This window comes from Nothobranchius furzeri, chromosome 2, assembly GCF_043380555.1.
Source record: "Nothobranchius furzeri strain GRZ-AD chromosome 2, NfurGRZ-RIMD1, whole genome shotgun sequence".
NCBI classification, from domain to species: Eukaryota; Metazoa; Chordata; class Actinopteri; order Cyprinodontiformes; family Nothobranchiidae; genus Nothobranchius; species Nothobranchius furzeri.
In genome coordinates, this window is record NC_091742.1 from 72,132,680 (window position 1) to 72,152,029 (window position 19,350).

Sequence of the window (19,350 nt, forward strand, 5' to 3'; positions counted from 1 at the left end):
CACATTTTACTGTGCCATGCGTGATACGTGCAGGCCATAAAGGTTAGCGTGTCCTGGTTGATAGGCCAGTGGTAGCATTCAACAGCTGCCACGCAAGAGACCTGGGGTTAAATACCAGCAGTTGAAGTGATGGTCAAGTGCAAAATTGGCCATTTTGTTCAATGCATCAAGCTAAAGTTAACTGCGGTCTCCCCGTCGGGGAATCGAACCCCGGTCTCCCGCGTGACAGGCGGGGATACTGTCCACTATACTAACGAGGAACTCACATTCTGTATCAGCCAACTACTCACCCGCTATATAAATGTCATTGGCTGGCTTTGCACGATTGGCAACATGCATGGTCCAAAAAGTGTTATTTGTACAACTTGTGACTTTTACTGATAGATAAATCTGATTGTCAAACAGAGTTACCTCACCCTAAATGTTTGCAGGAATTCCTTTCTGCCTGAGGGCTTCCTTTCTGCTTGAGGTACTTATTTACATTAAAATGTTTGCAGCAACTCCTTTATGCTTTAGGCACTTTTGTTCTATTATATGGAGGCCAAACCGGCCAGACCGGGAGTCTCTTCTGCAGGAACACCGTCTTGCCCTGGCCAAGAGACTCGTTGATCTATTATCTGAAGAATCCCTTTTGTCTTCTGTGGATTCCTGAGGCCAAGGGGGTTTTTGAGGAATTTATGGGTGTGTGTGTGTTCTTGCAAATAAATTCACTCCAGAGTTTCGACTCGGGGTGAGAGGAAACTGGTTTTCGACTGGTGTGGATTGATTCTTCTCACCCGTTGCAAAGTATCTCACACTTTGCAAAGTATGTGTTTGTTGTCTGTTTAAGGTTGTTTACAATGTACCAAATTATCAATCTAATCCCTCTATGTGTGCTCTGAGTTTTCTTTGAGGTAATACAGGACAAATAAAAATTACCCAACGTTTTTGGTGCTGAAACCCGGGAGAGCAGATCCCTTCGGTGGGAGTTCGCCTTCGGAGAGCCGCATGGCGCCACTTCCTCATCAAAGTCCGGGGGGCTGAGAATTGCCCCATCGGCCGGCTGTTTATCTCCGCAGACGAACTTCCATTAACAGGCTCTCGCGCACGGACTCAGGGCGAGTCTGCCACTCAGGGAGAGAGTGAGTACCTAAATTAAATTGCACCCTTTAATTTTTTAATAACCAGTCGACAGTGTGGTTTTATGCTGGTGGTGATTTTGCCATCCACGCACGAAAGTCATTTCGGGCCCCGGTTAAGGGCTGGACTGATAGCCGCCGGACCTTGTCCTGGACTCCCATGCATGGTCCAAAAAGTGTTATTTGTACAACTTGTGATGTTTACAATGGGTAAACCTTCTTTGAAGGTCCTCATGTTTGTCACCACAGAAATGCTGAGCAAATTAACAGGCAGAAAGTGTAACAATCGTGATACCCAAAGGCTAGAAGTCCAGTACCGAAAAGAAAAAAAAAAAGCCTGCTCGTGTTACCGTCCTGTGCACCAAGAGTACTGGTGTTGCTAATGCGCTTGTGTGCATTGGTGGTCCAGTGGTAGGATTCTCGCCTGCCACGCGGGAGGCCCGGGTTCGATTCCCGGCCAATGCAACCTCTGTTGGATAGAATTCCAAGGCCTGTCCAATGCATCGATCAAAGTTAGTAGTCATCTATAATCCAAGTGTCTCATGTGACAGGCAGTGATTCGCTTACCAATACGAACAAAGACCTCTTACTCATCATGCGCCTATTCCTCAACTGGCCTTTTGAAACATCTATGCCAACAGATGGCATTGCATGATGTGCAACAATTGTCGTCAGACAGCATTTATTGGTTACCCTTGGAGCTGTGGCAATGAGTAAAGATGGTTTGAACATCCTAAAGGTTTCCACCACAGAAATGCTGAGAAAAACGACACATTAGGAAGAAACCCTGTGTTCCAATGGCTGCCCTAAATGACAGCTAAAAAACATATCAAATGATCAATCACTGCAGTTCAACGAATAAGTGTAAATGAAGACACGGTGGTGCAGTTGATGTGGAAAGCAAGCTAAAAAATGTTGATTTATGCATTCAGGTTCAACTTACAAAACAACTTACAGTTAAATTGAGTTCCAACAAGATGCCGTATCAAAATACAAAAAGCTTCCATTACAAACATGTAGAGACCTCAGGGACAATGTGAAAAACAAGTAGAAGTAACTATTGTGAAAAGAAAATGAAGGCTGCACATTTTACTGTGCCATGCGTGATACGTGCAGGCCATAAAGTTTAGCGTGTCCTGGTTGATAGGCCAGTGGTAGCATTCAACAGCTGCCACGCAAGAGGCCTGGGGTTAAAAACCAGCAGTTGAAGTGATGGTCAAGTGCAAAATTGGCCATTTTGTTCAATGCATCAAGCTAAAGTTAACTGCGGTCTCCCCGTCGGGGAATCGAACCCCGGTCTCCCGCGTGACAGGCGGGGATACTGTCCACTATACTAACGAGGAACTCACATTCTGTATCAGCCAACTACTCACCCGCTATATAAATGTCATTGGCTGGCTTTGCACGATTGGCAACATGCATGGTCCAAAAAGTGTTATTTGTACAACTTGTGACTTTTACTGATAGATAAATCTGATTGTCAAACAGAGTTACCTCACCCTAAATGTTTGCAGGAATTCCTTTCTGCCTGAGGGCTTCCTTTCTGCTTGAGGTACTTATTTACATTAAAATGTTTGCAGCAACTCCTTTATGCTTTAGGCACTTTTGTTCTATTATATGGAGGCCAAACCGGCCAGACCGGGAGTCTCTTCTGCAGGAACACCGTCTTGCCCTGGCCAAGAGACTCGTTGATCTATTATCTGAAGAATCCCTTTTGTCTTCTGTGGATTCCTGAGGCCAAGGGGGTTTTTGAGGAATTTATGGGTGTGTGTGTGTTCTTGCAAATAAATTCACTCCAGAGTTTCGACTCGGGGTGAGAGGAAACTGGTTTTCGACTGGTGTGGATTGATTCTTCTCACCCTTTGCAAAGTATCTCACACTTTGCAAAGTATGTGTTTGTTGTCTGTTTAAGGTTGTTTACAATGTACCAAATTATCAATCTAATCCCTCTATGTGTGCTCTGAGTTTTCTTTGAGGTAATACAGGACAAATAAAAATTACCCAACGTTTTTGGTGCTGAAACCCGGGAGAGCAGATCCCTTCGGTGGGAGTTCGCCTTCGGAGAGCCGCATGGCGCCACTTCCTCATCAAAGTCCGGGGGGCTGAGAATTGCCCCATCGGCCGGCTGTTTATCTCCGCAGACGAACTTCCATTAACAGGCTCTCGCGCACGGACTCAGGGCGAGTCTGCCACTCAGGGAGAGAGTGAGTACCTAAATTAAATTGCACCTTTTAACTTTTTTAATAACCAGTCGACAGTGTGGTTTTATGCTGGTGGTGATTTTGCCATCCACGCACGAAAGTCATTTCGGGCCCCGGTTAAGGGCTGGACTGATAGCCGCCGGACCTTGTCCTGGACTCCCATGCATGGTCCAAAAAGTGTTATTTGTACAACTTGTGATGTTTACAATGGGTAAACCTTCTTTGAAGGTCCTCATGTTTGTCACCACAGAAATGCTGAGCAAATTAACAGGCAGAAAGTGTAACAATCGTGATACCCAAAGGCTAGAAGTCCAGTACCGAAAAGAAAAAAAAAAAAGCCTGCTCGTGTTACCGTCCTGTGCACCATGAGTACTGGTGTTGCTAATGCGCTTGTGTGCATTGGTGGTCCAGTGGTAGGATTCTCGCCTGCCACGCGGGAGGCCCGGGTTCGATTCCCGGCCAATGCAACCTCTGTTGGATAGAATTCAAAGGCCTGTCCAATGCATCGATCAAAGTTAGTAGTCATCTATAATCCAAGTGTCTCATGTGACAGGCAGTGATTCGCTTACCAATACGAACAAAGACCTCTTACTCATCATGCGCCTATTCCTCAACTGGCCTTTTGAAACATCTATGCCAACAGATGGCATTGCATGATGTGCAACAATTGTCGTCAGACAGCATTTATTGGTTACCCTTGGAGCTGTGGCAATGAGTAAAGATGGTTTGAACATCCTAAAGGTTTCCACCACAGAAATGCTGAGAAAAACGACACATTAGGAAGAAACCCTGTGTTCCAATGGCTGTCCTAAATGACAGCTAAAAACATATCAAATGATCAATCACTGCAGTTCAACGAATAAGTGTAAATGAAGACACGGTGGTGCAGTTGATGTGGAAAGCAAGCTAAAAAATGTTGATTTATGCATTCAGGTTCAACTTACAAAACGACTTACAGTTAAATTGAGTTCCAACAAGATGCCGTATCAAAATACAAAAAGCTTCCATTACAAACATGTAGAGACCTCAGGGACAATGTGAAAAACAAGTAGAAGTAACTATTGTGAAAAGAAAATGAAGGCTGCACATTTTACTGTGCCATGCGTGATACGTGCAGGCCATAAAGTTTAGCGTGTCCTGGTTGATAGGCCAGTGGTAGCATTCAACAGCTGCCACGCAAGAGGCCTGGGGTTAAAAACCAGCAGTTGAAGTGATGGTCAAGTGCAAAATTGGCCATTTTGTTCAATGCATCAAGCTAAAGTTAACTGCGGTCTCCCCGTCGGGGAATAGAACCCCGGTCTCCCGCGTGACAGGCGGGGATACTGTCCACTATACTAACGAGGAACTCACATTCTGTATCAGCCAACTACTCACCCGCTATATAAATGTCATTGGCTGGCTTTGCACGATTGGCAACATGCATGGTCCAAAAAGTGTTATTTGTACAACTTGTGACTTTTACTGATAGATAAATCTGATTGTCAAACAGAGTTACCTCACCCTAAATGTTTGCAGGAATTCCTTTCTGCCTGAGGGCTTCCTTTCTGCTTGAGGTACTTATTTACATTAAAATGTTTGCAGCAACTCCTTTATGCTTTAGGCACTTTTGTTCTATTATATGGAGGCCAAACCGGCCAGACCGGGAGTCTCTTCTGCAGGAACACCGTCTTGCCCTGGCCAAGAGACTCGTTGATCTATTATCTGAAGAATCCCTTTTGTCTTCTGTGGATTCCTGAGGCCAAGGGGGTTTTTGAGGAATTTATGGGGGTGTGTGTGTTCTTGCAAATAAATTCACTCCAGAGTTTCGACTCGGGGTGAGAGGAAACTGGTTTTCGACTGGTGTGGATTGATTCTTCTCACCCTTTGCAAAGTATCTCACACTTTGCAAAGTATGTGTTTGTTGTCTGTTTAAGGTTGTTTACAATGTACCAAATTATCAATCTAATCCCTCTATGTGTGCTCTGAGTTTTCTTTGAGGTAATACAGGACAAATAAAAATTACCCAACGTTTTTGGTGCTGAAACCCGGGAGAGCAGATCCCTTCGGTGGGAGTTCGCCTTCGGAGAGCCGCATGGCGCCACTTCCTCATCAAAGTCCGGGGGGCTGAGAATTGCCCCATCGGCCGGCTGTTTATCTCCGCAGACGAACTTCCATTAACAGGCTCTCGCGCACGGACTCAGGGCGAGTCTGCCACTCAGGGAGAGAGTGAGTACCTAAATTAAATTGCACCCTTTAATTTTTTAATAACCAGTCGACAGTGTGGTTTTATGCTGGTGGTGATTTTGCCATCCACGCACGAAAGTCATTTCGGGCCCCGGTTAAGGGCTGGACTGATAGCCGCCGGACCTTGTCCTGGACTCCCATGCATGGTCCAAAAAGTGTTATTTGTACAACTTGTGATGTTTACAATGGGTAAACCTTCTTTGAAGGTCCTCATGTTTGTCACCACAGAAATGCTGAGCAAATTAACAGGCAGAGAATGTAACAATCGTGATACCCAAAGGCTAGAAGTCCAGTACCGAAAAGAAAAAAAAAGCCTGCTCGTGTTACCGTCCTGTGCACCAAGAGTACTGGCGTTGCTAATGCGCTTGTGTGCATTGGTGGTCCAGTGGTAGGATTCTCGCCTGCCACGCGGGAGGCCCGGGTTCGATTCCCGGCCAATGCAACCTCTGTTGGATAGAATTCCAAGGTCTGTCCAATGAGTCGATCAAAGTTAGTAGTCATCTATAATCCAAGTCTCTCATGTGACAGGCAGTGATTCGCTCACCAATACGAACAAAGACCTCTTACTCTTCATGCGCCTATTCCTCAACTGGCCTTTTGAAACATCTATGCCAACAGATGGCATTGCATGATGTGCAACAATTGTCGTCAGACAGCATTTATTGGTTACCCTTGGAGCTGTGGCAATGAGTAAAGATGGTTTGAACATCCTAAAGGTTTCCACCACAGAAATGCTGAGAAAAACGACACATTAGGAAGAAACCCTGTGTTCCAATGGCTGCCCTAAATGACAGCTAAAAAACATATCAAATGATCAATCACTGCAGTTCAACGAATAAGTGTAAATGAAGACACGGTGGTGCAGTTGATGTGGAAAGCAAGCTAAAAAATGTTGATTTATGCATTCAGGTTCAACTTACAAAACAACTTACAGTTAAATTGAGTTCCAACAAGATGCCGTATCAAAATACAAAAAGCTTCCATTACAAACATGTAGAGACCTCAGGGACAATGTGAAAAACAAGTAGAAGTAACTATTGTGAAAAGAAAATGAAGGCTGCACATTTTACTGTGCCATGCGTGATACGTGCAGGCCATAAAGTTTAGCGTGTCCTGGTTGATAGGCCAGTGGTAGCATTCAACAGCTGCCACGCAAGAGGCCTGGGGTTAAAAACCAGCAGTTGAAGTGATGGTCAAGTGCAAAATTGGCCATTTTGTTCAATGCATCAAGCTAAAGTTAACTGCGGTCTCCCCGTCGGGGAATCGAACCCCGGTCTCCCGCGTGACAGGCGGGGATACTGTCCACTATACTAACGAGGAACTCACATTCTGTATCAGCCAACTACTCACCCGCTATATAAATGTCATTGGCTGGCTTTGCACGATTGGCAACATGCATGGTCCAAAAAGTGTTATTTGTACAACTTGTGACTTTTACTGATAGATAAATCTGATTGTCAAACAGAGTTACCTCACCCTAAATGTTTGCAGGAATTCCTTTCTGCCTGAGGGCTTCCTTTCTGCTTGAGGTACTTATTTACATTAAAATGTTTGCAGCAACTCCTTTATGCTTTAGGCACTTTTGTTCTATTATATGGAGGCCAAACCGGCCAGACCGGGAGTCTCTTCTGCAGGAACACCGTCTTGCCCTGGCCAAGAGACTCGTTGATCTATTATCTGAAGAATCCCTTTTGTCTTCTGTGGATTCCTGAGGCCAAGGGGGTTTTTGAGGAATTTATGGGTGTGTGTGTGTTCTTGCAAATAAATTCACTCCAGAGTTTCGACTCGGGGTGAGAGGAAACTGGTTTTCGACTGGTGTGGATTGATTCTTCTCACCCTTTGCAAAGTATCTCACACTTTGCAAAGTATGTGTTTGTTGTCTGTTTAAGGTTGTTTACAATGTACCAAATTATCAATCTAATCCCTCTATGTGTGCTCTGAGTTTTCTTTGAGGTAATACAGGACAAATAAAAATTACCCAACGTTTTTGGTGCTGAAACCCAGGAGAGCAGATCCCTTCGGTGGGAGTTCGCCTTCGGAGAGCCGCATGGCGCCACTTCCTCATCAAAGTCCAGGGGGCTGAGAATTGCCCCATCGGCCGGCTGTTTATCTCCGCAGACGAACTTCCATTAACAGGCTCTCGCGCACGGACTCAGGGCGAGTCTGCCACTCAGGGAGAGAGTGAGTACCTAAATTAAATTGCACCTTTTAACTTTTTTAATAACCAGTCGACAGTGTGGTTTTATGCTGGTGGTGATTTTGCCATCCACGCACGAAAGTCATTTCGGGCCCCGGTTAAGGGCTGGACTGATAGCCGCCGGACCTTGTCCTGGACTCCCATGCATGGTCCAAAAAGTGTTATTTGTACAACTTGTGATGTTTACAATGGGTAAACCTTCTTTGAAGGTCCTCATGTTTGTCACCACAGAAATGCTGAGCAAATTAACAGGCAGAAAGTGTAACAATCGTGATACCCAAAGGCTAGAAGTCCAGTACCGAAAAGAAAAAAAAAAAGCCTGCTCGTGTTACCGTCCTGTGCACCATGAGTACTGGTGTTGCTAATGCGCTTGTGTGCATTGGTGGTCCAGTGGTAGGATTCTCGCCTGCCACGCGGGAGGCCCGGGTTCGATTCCCGGCCAATGCAACCTCTGTTGGATAGAATTCAAAGGCCTGTCCAATGCATCGATCAAAGTTAGTAGTCATCTATAATCCAAGTGTCTCATGTGACAGGCAGTGATTCGCTTACCAATACGAACAAAGACCTCTTACTCATCATGCGCCTATTCCTCAACTGGCCTTTTGAAACATCTATGCCAACAGATGGCATTGCATGATGTGCAACAATTGTCGTCAGACAGCATTTATTGGTTACCCTTGGAGCTGTGGCAATGAGTAAAGATGGTTTGAACATCCTAAAGGTTTCCACCACAGAAATGCTGAGAAAAACGACACATTAGGAAGAAACCCTGTGTTCCAATGGCTGTCCTAAATGACAGCTAAAAACATATCAAATGATCAATCACTGCAGTTCAACGAATAAGTGTAAATGAAGACACGGTGGTGCAGTTGATGTGGAAAGCAAGCTAAAAAATGTTGATTTATGCATTCAGGTTCAACTTACAAAACGACTTACAGTTAAATTGAGTTCCAACAAGATGCCGTATCAAAATACAAAAAGCTTCCATTACAAACATGTAGAGACCTCAGGGACAATGTGAAAAACAAGTAGAAGTAACTATTGTGAAAAGAAAATGAAGGCTGCACATTTTACTGTGCCATGCGTGATACGTGCAGGCCATAAAGTTTAGCGTGTCCTGGTTGATAGGCCAGTGGTAGCATTCAACAGCTGCCACGCAAGAGGCCTGGGGTTAAAAACCAGCAGTTGAAGTGATGGTCAAGTGCAAAATTGGCCATTTTGTTCAATGCATCAAGCTAAAGTTAACCGCGGTCTCCCCGTCGGGGAATAGAACCCCGGTCTCCTGCGTGACAGGCAGGGATACTGTCCACTATACTAACGAGGAACTCACATTCTGTATCAGCCAACTACTCACCCGCTATATAAATGTCATTGGCTGGCTTTGCACGATTGGCAACATGCATGGTCCAAAAAGTGTTCTTTGTACAACTTGTGACTTTTATTGATAGATAAATCTGATTGTCAAACAGAGTTACCTCACCCTAAATGTTTGCAGGAATTCCTTTCTGCCTGAGGGCTTCCTTTCTGCTTGAGGTACTTATTTACATTAAAATGTTTGCAGCAACTCCTTTATGCTTTAGGCACTTTTGTTCTATTATATGGAGGCCAAACCGGCCAGACCGGGAGTCTCTTCTGCAGGAACACCGTCTTGCCCTGGCCAAGAGACTCGTTGATCTATTATCTGAAGAATCCCTTTTGTCTTCTGTGGATTCCTGAGGCCAAGGGGGTTTTTGAGGAATTTATGGGTGTGTGTGTGTTCTTGCAAATAAATTCACTCCAGAGTTTCGACTCGGGGTGAGAGGAAACTGGTTTTCGACTGGTGTGGATTGATTCTTCTCACCCTTTGCAAAGTATCTCACACTTTGCAAAGTATGTGTTCGTTGTCTGTTTAAGGTTGTTTACAATGTACCAAATTATCAATCTAATCCCTCTGTGTGTGCTCTGAGTTTTCTTTGAGGTAATACAGGACAAATAAAAATTACCCAACGATTTTGGTGCTGAAACCCGGGAGAGCAGATCCCTTCAGTGGGAGTTCGCCTTCGGAGAGCCGCATGGCGCCACTTCCTCATCAAAGTCCGGGGGGCTTAGAATTGCCCCATCGGCTGGCTGTTTATCTCCGCAGACGAACTTCCATTAACAGGCTCTCGCGCACGGACTCAGGGCGAGTCTGCCACTCAGGGAGAGAGTGAGTACCTAAATTAAATTGCACCCTTTAATTTTTTAATAACCAGTCGACAGTGTGGTTTTACGCTGGTGGTGATTTTGCCATCCACGCACGAAAGTCGTTTCGGGCCCCGGTTAAGGGCTGGACTGATAGCCGCCGGACCTTGTCCTGGACTCCCATGCATGGTCCAAAAAGTGTTATTTGTACAACTTGTGATGTTTACAATGGGTAAACCTTCTTTGAAGGTCCTCATGTTTGTCACCACAGAAATGCTGAGCAAATTAACAGGCAGAGAATGTAACAATCGTGATACCCAAAGGCTAGAAGTCCAGTACCGAAAAGAAAAAAAAGCCTGCTCGTGTTACCGTCCTGTGCACCAAGAGTACTGGCGTTGCTAATGCGCTTGTGTGCATTGGTGGTCCTGTGGTAGGATTCTCGCCTGCCACGCGGGAGGCCCGGGTTCGATTCCCGGCCAATGCAACCTCTGTTGGATAGAATTCAAAGGCCTGTCCAATGCATCGATCAAAGTTAGTAGTCATCTATAATCCAAGTGTCTCATGTGACAGGCAGTGATTCGCTTACCAATACGAACAAAGACCTCTTACTCATCATGCGCCTATTCCTCAACTGGCCTTTTGAAACATCTATGCCAACAGATGGCATTGCATGATGTGCAACAATTGTCGTCAGACAGCATTTATTGGTTACCCTTGGAGCTGTGGCAATGAGTAAAGATGGTTTGAACATCCTAAAGGTTTCCACCACAGAAATGCTGAGAAAAACGACACATTAGGAAGAAACCCTGTGTTCCAATGGCTGTCCTAAATGACAGCTAAAAACATATCAAATGATCAATCACTGCAGTTCAACGAATAAGTGTAAATGAAGACACGGTGGTGCAGTTGATGTGGAAAGCAAGCTAAAAAATGTTGATTTATGCATTCAGGTTCAACTTACAAAACGACTTGCAGTTAAATTGAGTTCCAACAAGATGCCGTATCAAAATACAAAAAGCTTCCATTACAAACATGTAGAGACCTCAGGGACAATGTGAAAAACAAGTAGAAGTAACTATTGTGAAAAGAAAATGAAGGCTGCACATTTTACTGTGCCATGCGTGATACGTGCAGGCCATAAAGTTTAGCGTGTCCTGGTTGATAGGCCAGTGGTAGCATTCAACAGCTGCCACGCAAGAGGCCTGGGGTTAAAAACCAGCAGTTGAAGTGATGGTCAAGTGCAAAATTGGCCATTTTGTTCAATGCATCAAGCTAAAGTTAACCGCGGTCTCCCCGTCGGGGAATAGAACCCTGGTCTCCTGCGTGACAGGCAGGGATACTGTCCACTATACTAACGAGGAACTCACATTCTGTATCAGCCAACTACTCACCCGCTATATAAATGTCATTGGCTGGCTTTGCACGATTGGCAACATGCATGGTCCAAAAAGTGTTCTTTGTACAACTTGTGACTTTTATTGATAGATAAATCTGATTGTCAAACAGAGTTACCTCACCCTAAATGTTTGCAGGAATTCCTTTCTGCCTGAGGGCTTCCTTTCTGCTTGAGGTACTTATTTACATTAAAATGTTTGCAGCAACTCCTTTATGCTTTAGGCACTTTTGTTCTATTATATGGAGGCCAAACCGGCCAGACCGGGAGTCTCTTCTGCAGGAACACCGTCTTGCCCTGGCCAAGAGACTCGTTGATCTATTATCTGAAGAATCCCTTTTGTCTTCTGTGGATTCCTGAGGCCAAGGGGGTTTTTGAGGAATTTATGGGTGTGTGTGTGTTCTTGCAAATAAATTCACTCCAGAGTTTCGACTCGGGGTGAGAGGAAACTGGTTTTCGACTGGTGTGGATTGATTCTTCTCACCCTTTGCAAAGTATCTCACACTTTGCAAAGTATGTGTTCGTTGTCTGTTTAAGGTTGTTTACAATGTACCAAATTATCAATCTAATCCCTCTGTGTGTGCTCTGAGTTTTCTTTGAGGTAATACAGGACAAATAAAAATTACCCAACGATTTTGGTGCTGAAACCCGGGAGAGCAGATCCCTTCAGTGGGAGTTCGCCTTCGGAGAGCCGCATGGCGCCACTTCCTCATCAAAGTCCGGGGGGCTTAGAATTGCCCCATCGGCTGGCTGTTTATCTCCGCAGACGAACTTCCATTAACAGGCTCTCGCGCACGGACTCAGGGCGAGTCTGCCACTCAGGGAGAGAGTGAGTACCTAAATTAAATTGCACCCTTTAATTTTTTAATAACCAGTCGACAGTGTGGTTTTACGCTGGTGGTGATTTTGCCATCCACGCACGAAAGTCGTTTCGGGCCCCGGTTAAGGGCTGGACTGATAGCCGCCGGACCTTGTCCTGGACTCCCATGCATGGTCCAAAAAGTGTTATTTGTACAACTTGTGATGTTTACAATGGGTAAACCTTCTTTGAAGGTCCTCATGTTTGTCACCACAGAAATGCTGAGCAAATTAACAGGCAGAGAATGTAACAATCGTGATACCCAAAGGCTAGAAGTCCAGTACCGAAAAGAAAAAAAAAGCCTGCTCGTGTTACCGTCCTGTGCACCAAGAGTACTGGCGTTGCTAATGCGCTTGTGTGCATTGGTGGTCCTGTGGTAGGATTGTCGCCTGCCACGCGGGAGGCCCGGGTTCGATTCCCGGCCAATGCAACCTCTGTTGGATAGAATTCAAAGGCCTGTCCAATGCATCGATCAAAGTTAGTAGTCATCTATAATCCAAGTGTCTCATGTGACAGGCAGTGATTCGCTTACCAATACGAACAAAGACCTCTTACTCATCATGCGCCTATTCCTCAACTGGCCTTTTGAAACATCTATGCCAACAGATGGCATTGCATGATGTGCAACAATTGTCGTCAGACAGCATTTATTGGTTACCCTTGGAGCTGTGGCAATGAGTAAAGATGGTTTGAACATCCTAAAGGTTTCCACCACAGAAATGCTGAGAAAAACGACACATTAGGAAGAAACCCTGTGTTCCAATGGCTGTCCTAAATGACAGCTAAAAACATATCAAATGATCAATCACTGCAGTTCAACGAATAAGTGTAAATGAAGACACGGTGGTGCAGTTGATGTGGAAAGCAAGCTAAAAAATGTTGATTTATGCATTCAGGTTCAACTTACAAAACGACTTGCAGTTAAATTGAGTTCCAACAAGATGCCGTATCAAAATACAAAAAGCTTCCATTACAAACATGTAGAGACCTCAGGGACAATGTGAAAAACAAGTAGAAGTAACTATTGTGAAAAGAAAATGAAGGCTGCACATTTTACTGTGCCATGCGTGATACGTGCAGGCCATAAAGTTTAGCGTGTCCTGGTTGATAGGCCAGTGGTAGCATTCAACAGCTGCCACGCAAGAGGCCTGGGGTTAAAAACCAGCAGTTGAAGTGATGGTCAAGTGCAAAATTGGCCATTTTGTTCAATGCATCAAGCTAAAGTTAACCGCGGTCTCCCCGTCGGGGAATAGAACCCCGGTCTCCTGCGTGACAGGCAGGGATACTGTCCACTATACTAACGAGGAACTCACATTCTGTATCAGCCAACTACTCACCCGCTATATAAATGTCATTGGCTGGCTTTGCACGATTGGCAACATGCATGGTCCAAAAAGTGTTCTTTGTACAACTTGTGACTTTTATTGATAGATAAATCTGATTGTCAAACAGAGTTACCTCACCCTAAATGTTTGCAGGAATTCCTTTCTGCCTGAGGGCTTCCTTTCTGCTTGAGGTACTTATTTACATTAAAATGTTTGCAGCAACTCCTTTATGCTTTAGGCACTTTTGTTCTATTATATGGAGGCCAAACCGGCCAGACCGGGAGTCTCTTCTGCAGGAACACCGTCTTGCCCTGGCCAAGAGACTCGTTGATCTATTATCTGAAGAATCCCTTTTGTCTTCTGTGGATTCCTGAGGCCAAGGGGGTTTTTGAGGAATTTATGGGTGTGTGTGTGTTCTTGCAAATAAATTCACTCCAGAGTTTCGACTCGGGGTGAGAGGAAACTGGTTTTCGACTGGTGTGGATTGATTCTTCTCACCCTTTGCAAAGTATCTCACACTTTGCAAAGTATGTGTTCGTTGTCTGTTTAAGGTTGTTTACAATGTACCAAATTATCAATCTAATCCCTCTGTGTGTGCTCTGAGTTTTCTTTGAGGTAATACAGGACAAATAAAAATTACCCAACGATTTTGGTGCTGAAACCCGGGAGAGCAGATCCCTTCAGTGGGAGTTCGCCTTCGGAGAGCCGCATGGCGCCACTTCCTCATCAAAGTCCGGGGGGCTTAGAATTGCCCCATCGGCTGGCTGTTTATCTCCGCAGACGAACTTCCATTAACAGGCTCTCGCGCACGGACTCAGGGCGAGTCTGCCACTCAGGGAGAGAGTGAGTACCTAAATTAAATTGCACCCTTTAATTTTTTAATAACCAGTCGACAGTGTGGTTTTACGCTGGTGGTGATTTTGCCATCCACGCACGAAAGTCGTTTCGGGCCCCGGTTAAGGGCTGGACTGATAGCCGCCGGACCTTGTCCTGGACTCCCATGCATGGTCCAAAAAGTGTTATTTGTACAACTTGTGATGTTTACAATGGGTAAACCTTCTTTGAAGGTCCTCATGTTTGTCACCACAGAAATGCTGAGCAAATTAACAGGCAGAGAATGTAACAATCGTGATACCCAAAGGCTAGAAGTCCAGTACCGAAAAGAAAAAAAAAAGCCTGCTCGTGTTACCGTCCTGTGCACCAAGAGTACTGGCGTTGCTAATGCGCTTGTGTGCATTGGTGGTCCTGTGGTAGGATTCTCGCCTGCCACGTGGGAGGCCCGGGTTCGATTCCCGGCCAATGCAACCTCTGTTGGATAGAATTCAAAGGCCTGTCCAATGCATCGATCAAAGTTAGTAGTCATCTATAATCCAAGTCTCTCATGTGACAGGCAGTGATTCGCTCACCAATACGAACAAAGACCTCTTACTCTTCATGCGCCTATTCCTCAACTGGCCTTTTGAAACATCTATGCCAACAGATGGCATTGCATGATGTGCAACAATTGTCGTCAGACAGCATTTATTGGTTACCCTTGGAGCTGTGGCAATGAGTAAAGATGGTTTGAACATCCTAAAGGTTTCCACCACAGAAATGCTGAGAAAAACGACACATTAGGAAGAAACCCTGTGTTCCAATGGCTGCCCTAAATGACAGCTAAAAAACATATCAAATGATCAATCACTGCAGTTCAACGAATAAGTGTAAATGAAGACACGGTGGTGCAGTTGATGTGGAAAGCAAGCTAAAAAATGTTGATTTATGCATTCAGGTTCAACTTACAAAACGACTTACAGTTAAATTGAGTTCCAACAAGATGCCGTATCAAAATACAAAAAGCTTCCATTACAAACATGTAGAGACCTCAGAGACAATGTGAAAAACAAGTAGAAGTACCTATTGTGAAAAGAAAATGAAGGCTGCACATTTTACTGTGCCATGCGTGATACGTGCAGGCCATAAAGGTTAGCGTGTCCTGGTTGATAGGCCAGTGGTAGCATTCAACAGCTGCCACGCAAGAGGCCTGGGGTTAAATACCAGCAGTTGAAGTGATGGTCAAGTGCAAAATTGGCCATTTTGTTCAATGCATCAAGCTAAAGTTAACTGCGGTCTCCCCGTCGGGGAATCGAACCCCGGTCTCCCGCGTGACAGGCGGGGATACTGTCCACTATACTAACAAGGAACTTACATTCTGTATCAGCTAACTACTCACCCGCTATATAAATGTCATTGGCTGGCTTTGCTCGATTGGCAACATGCATGGTCCAAAAAGTGTTATTTGTACAACTTGTGACTTTTATTGATAGATAAATCTGATTGTCAAACAGAGTTACCTCACCCTAAATGTTTGCAGGAATTCCTTTCTGCCTGAGGGCTTCCTTTCTGCTTGAGGTACTTATTTACATTAAAATGTTTGCAGCAACTCCTTTATGCTTTAGGCACTTTTGTTCTATTATATGGAGGCCAAACCGGCCAGACCGGGAGTCTCTTCTGCAGGAACACCGTCTTGCCCTGGCCAAGAGACTCGTTGATCTATTATCTGAAGAATCCCTTTTGTCTTCTGTGGATTCCTGAGGCCAAGGGGGTTTTTGAGGAATTTATGGGGGTGTGTGTGTTCTTGCAAATAAATTCACTCCAGAGTTTCGACTCAGGGTGAGAGGAAACTGGTTTTCGACTGGTGTGGATTGATTCTTCTCACCCTTTGCAAAGTATCTCACACTTTGCAAAGTATGTGTTTGTTGTCTGTTTAAGGTTGTTTACAATGTACCAAGTTATCAATCTAATCCCTCTATGTGTGCTCTGAGTTTTCTTTGAGGTAATACAGGACAAATAAAAATTACCCAACGTTTTTGGTGCTGAAACCCGGGAGAGCAGATCCCTTCAGTGGGAGTTCGCCTTCGGAGAGCCGCATGGCACCACTTCCTCATCAAAGTCCGGGGGGCTGAGAATTGCCCCATCGGCCGGCTGTTTATCTCCGCAGACGAACTTCCATTAACAGGCTCTCGTGCACGGACTCAGGGCGAGTCTGCCACTCAGGGAGAGAGTGAGTACCTAAATTAAATTGCACCCTTTAATTTTTTAATAACCAGTCGACAGTGTGGTTTTATGCTGGTGGTGATTTTGCCATCCACGCACGAAAGTCATTTCGGGCCCCGGTTAAGGGCTGGACTGATAGCCGCCGGACCTTGTCCTGGACTCCCATGCATGGTCCAAAAAGTGTTATTTGTACAACTTGTGATGTTTACAATGGGTAAACCTTCTTTGAAGGTCCTCATGTTTGTCACCACAGAAATGCTGAGCAAATTAACAGGCAGAAAGTGTAACAATCGTGATACCCAAAGGCTAGAAGTCCAGTACCGAAAAGAAAAAAAAAAAGCCTGCTCGTGTTACCGTCCTGTGCACCAAGAGTACTGGTGTTGCTAATGCACTTGTGTGCATTGGTGGTCCAGTGGTAGGATTCTCGCCTGCCACGCGGGAGGCCCGGGTTCGATTCCCGGCCAATGCAACCTCTGTTGGATAGAATTCCAAGGCCTGTCCAATGCATCGATCAAAGTTAGTAGTCATCTATAATCCAAGTGTCTCATGTGACAGGCAGTGATTCGCTTACCAATACGAACAAAGACCTCTTACTCATCATGCGCCTATTCCTCAACTGGCCTTTTGAAACATCTATGCCAACAGATGGCATTGCATGATGTGCAACAATTGTCGTCAGACAGCATTTATTGGTTACCCTTGGAGCTGTGGCAATGAGTAAAGATGGTTTGAACATCCTAAAGGTTTCCACCACAGAAATGCTGAGAAAAACGACACATTAGGAAGAAACCCTGTGTTCCAATGGCTGTCCTAAATGACAGCTAAAAAACATATCAAATGATCAATCACTGCAGTTCAACGAATAAGTGTAAATGAAGACACGGTGGTGCAGTTGATGTGGAAAGCAAGCTAAAAAATGTTGATTTATGCATTCAGGTTCAACTTACAAAACGACTTACAGTTAAATTGAGTTCCAACAAGATGCCGTATCAAAATACAAAAAGCTTCCATTACAAACATGTAGAGACCTCAGGGACAATGTGAAAAACAAGTAGAAGTAACTTGTTGAAAAGAAAATGAAGGCTGCACATTTTACTGTGCCATGCGTGATACGTGCAGGCCATAAAGTTTAGCGTGTCCTGGTTGATAGGCCAGTGGTAGCATTCAACAGCTGCCACGCAAGAGGCCTGGGGTTAAAAACCAGCAGTTGAAGTGATGGTCAAGTGCAAAATTGGCCATTTTGTTCAATGCATCAAGCTAAAGTTAACCGCGGTCTCCCCGTCGGGGAATAGAACCCCGGTCTCCCGCGTGACAGGCAGGGATACTGTCCACTATACTAACGAGGAACTCACATTCTGTATCAGCCAACTACTCACCCGCTATATAAATGTCATTGGCTGGCTTTGCACGATTGGAAACATGCATGGTCCAAAAAGTGTTATTTGTACAACTTGTGACTTTTACTGATAGATAAATCTGATTGTCAAACAGAGTTACCTCACCCTAAATGTTTGCAGGAATTCCTTTCTGCCTGAGGGCTTCCTTTCTGCTTGAGGTACTTATTTACATTAAAATGTTTGCAGCAACTCCTTTATGCTTTAGGCACTTTTGTTCTATTATATGGAGGCCAAACCGGCCAGACCGGGAGTCTCTTCTGCAGGAACACCGTCTTGCCCTGGCCAAGAGACTCGTTGATCTATTATCTGAAGAATCCCTTTTGTCTTCTGTGGATTCCTGAGGCCAAGGGGGTTTTTGAGGAATTTATGGGTGTGTGTGTGTTCTTGCAAATAAATTCACTCCAGAGTTTCGACTCGGGGTGAGAGGAAACTGGTTTTCGACTGGTGTGGATTGATTCTTCTCACCCTTTGCAAAGTATCTCACACTTTGCAAAGTATGTGTTTGTTGTCTGTTTAAGGTTGTTTACAATGTACCAAATTATCAATCTAATCCCTCTATGTGTGCTCTGAGTTTTCTTTGAGGTAATACAGGACAAATAAAAATTACCCAACGTTTTTGGTGCTGAAACCCGGGAGAGCAGATCCCTTCGGTGGGAGTTCGCCTTCGGAGAGCCGCATGGCGCCACTTCCTCATCAAAGTCCGGGGGGCTGAGAATTGCCCCATCGGCCGGCTGTTTATCTCCGCAGACGAACTTCCATTAACAGGCTCTCGCGCACGGACTCAGGGCGAGTCTGCCACTCAGGGAGAGAGTGAGTACCTAAATTAAATTGCACCCTTTAATTTTTTAATAACCAGTCGACAGTGTGGTTTTACGCTGGTGGTGATTTTGCCATCCACGCACGAAAGTCGTTTCGGGCCCCGGTTAAGGGCTGGACTGATAGCCGCCGGACCTTGTCCTGGACTCCCATGCATGGTCCAAAAAGTGTTATTTGTACAACTTGTGATGTTTACAATGGGTAAACCTTCTTTGAAGGTCCTCATGTTTGTCACCACAGAAATGCTGAGCAAATTAACAGGCAGAGAATGTAACAATCGTGATACCCAAAGGCTAGAAGTCCAGTACCGAAAAGAAAAAAAAAGCCTGCTCGTGTTACCGTCCTGTGCACCAAGAGTACTGGCGTTGCTAATGCGCTTGTGTGCATTGGTGGTCCAGTGGTAGGATTCTCGCCTGCCACGCGGGAGGCCCGGGTTCGATTCCCGGCCAATGCAACCTCTGTTGGATAGAATTCCAAGGCCTGTCCAATGAGTCGATCAAAGTTAGTAGTCATCTATAATCCAAGTCTCTCATGTGACAGGCAGTGATTCGCTCACCAATACGAACAAAGACCTCTTACTCTTCATGCGCCTATTCCTCAACTGGCCTTTTGAAACATCTATGCC

General features: G+C 45.0%; 13 non-coding genes across 13 annotated transcripts; 9 read left to right on the forward strand and 4 right to left on the reverse strand.

Moving 5' to 3' along the window:
- Window positions 1-188: 188 nt before the first annotated feature.
- trnad-guc (transfer RNA aspartic acid (anticodon GUC)) lies at window positions 189-260 on the reverse strand. Its single transcript has one exon. It is a non-coding gene; the product is annotated as a tRNA-Asp (tRNA).
- Window positions 261-1,512: 1,252 nt separating this feature from the next.
- On the forward strand, window positions 1,513-1,583 carry trnag-gcc (transfer RNA glycine (anticodon GCC)). Its single transcript has one exon. It is a non-coding gene; the product is annotated as a tRNA-Gly (tRNA).
- Window positions 1,584-2,389: 806 nt separating this feature from the next.
- Window positions 2,390-2,461, reverse strand: trnad-guc (transfer RNA aspartic acid (anticodon GUC)). Its single transcript has one exon. It is a non-coding gene; the product is annotated as a tRNA-Asp (tRNA).
- A 1,254-nt stretch (window positions 2,462-3,715) lies between these two features.
- Window positions 3,716-3,786, forward strand: trnag-gcc (transfer RNA glycine (anticodon GCC)). The gene has a single exon. It is a non-coding gene; the product is annotated as a tRNA-Gly (tRNA).
- Window positions 3,787-5,913: 2,127 nt separating this feature from the next.
- On the forward strand, window positions 5,914-5,984 carry trnag-gcc (transfer RNA glycine (anticodon GCC)). Its single transcript has one exon. It is a non-coding gene; the product is annotated as a tRNA-Gly (tRNA).
- Window positions 5,985-6,790: 806 nt separating this feature from the next.
- Window positions 6,791-6,862, reverse strand: trnad-guc (transfer RNA aspartic acid (anticodon GUC)). The gene has a single exon. It is a non-coding gene; the product is annotated as a tRNA-Asp (tRNA).
- Window positions 6,863-8,115: 1,253 nt separating this feature from the next.
- Window positions 8,116-8,186, forward strand: trnag-gcc (transfer RNA glycine (anticodon GCC)). The gene has a single exon. It is a non-coding gene; the product is annotated as a tRNA-Gly (tRNA).
- Window positions 8,187-10,312: 2,126 nt separating this feature from the next.
- Window positions 10,313-10,383, forward strand: trnag-gcc (transfer RNA glycine (anticodon GCC)). Its single transcript has one exon. It is a non-coding gene; the product is annotated as a tRNA-Gly (tRNA).
- A 2,127-nt stretch (window positions 10,384-12,510) lies between these two features.
- trnag-gcc (transfer RNA glycine (anticodon GCC)) lies at window positions 12,511-12,581 on the forward strand. The gene has a single exon. It is a non-coding gene; the product is annotated as a tRNA-Gly (tRNA).
- Window positions 12,582-14,709: 2,128 nt separating this feature from the next.
- trnag-gcc (transfer RNA glycine (anticodon GCC)) lies at window positions 14,710-14,780 on the forward strand. The gene has a single exon. It is a non-coding gene; the product is annotated as a tRNA-Gly (tRNA).
- Window positions 14,781-15,586: 806 nt separating this feature from the next.
- Window positions 15,587-15,658, reverse strand: trnad-guc (transfer RNA aspartic acid (anticodon GUC)). Its single transcript has one exon. It is a non-coding gene; the product is annotated as a tRNA-Asp (tRNA).
- A 1,252-nt stretch (window positions 15,659-16,910) lies between these two features.
- trnag-gcc (transfer RNA glycine (anticodon GCC)) lies at window positions 16,911-16,981 on the forward strand. The gene has a single exon. It is a non-coding gene; the product is annotated as a tRNA-Gly (tRNA).
- A 2,127-nt stretch (window positions 16,982-19,108) lies between these two features.
- On the forward strand, window positions 19,109-19,179 carry trnag-gcc (transfer RNA glycine (anticodon GCC)). Its single transcript has one exon. It is a non-coding gene; the product is annotated as a tRNA-Gly (tRNA).
- The last annotated feature ends 171 nt before the right edge of the window (window positions 19,180-19,350 follow it).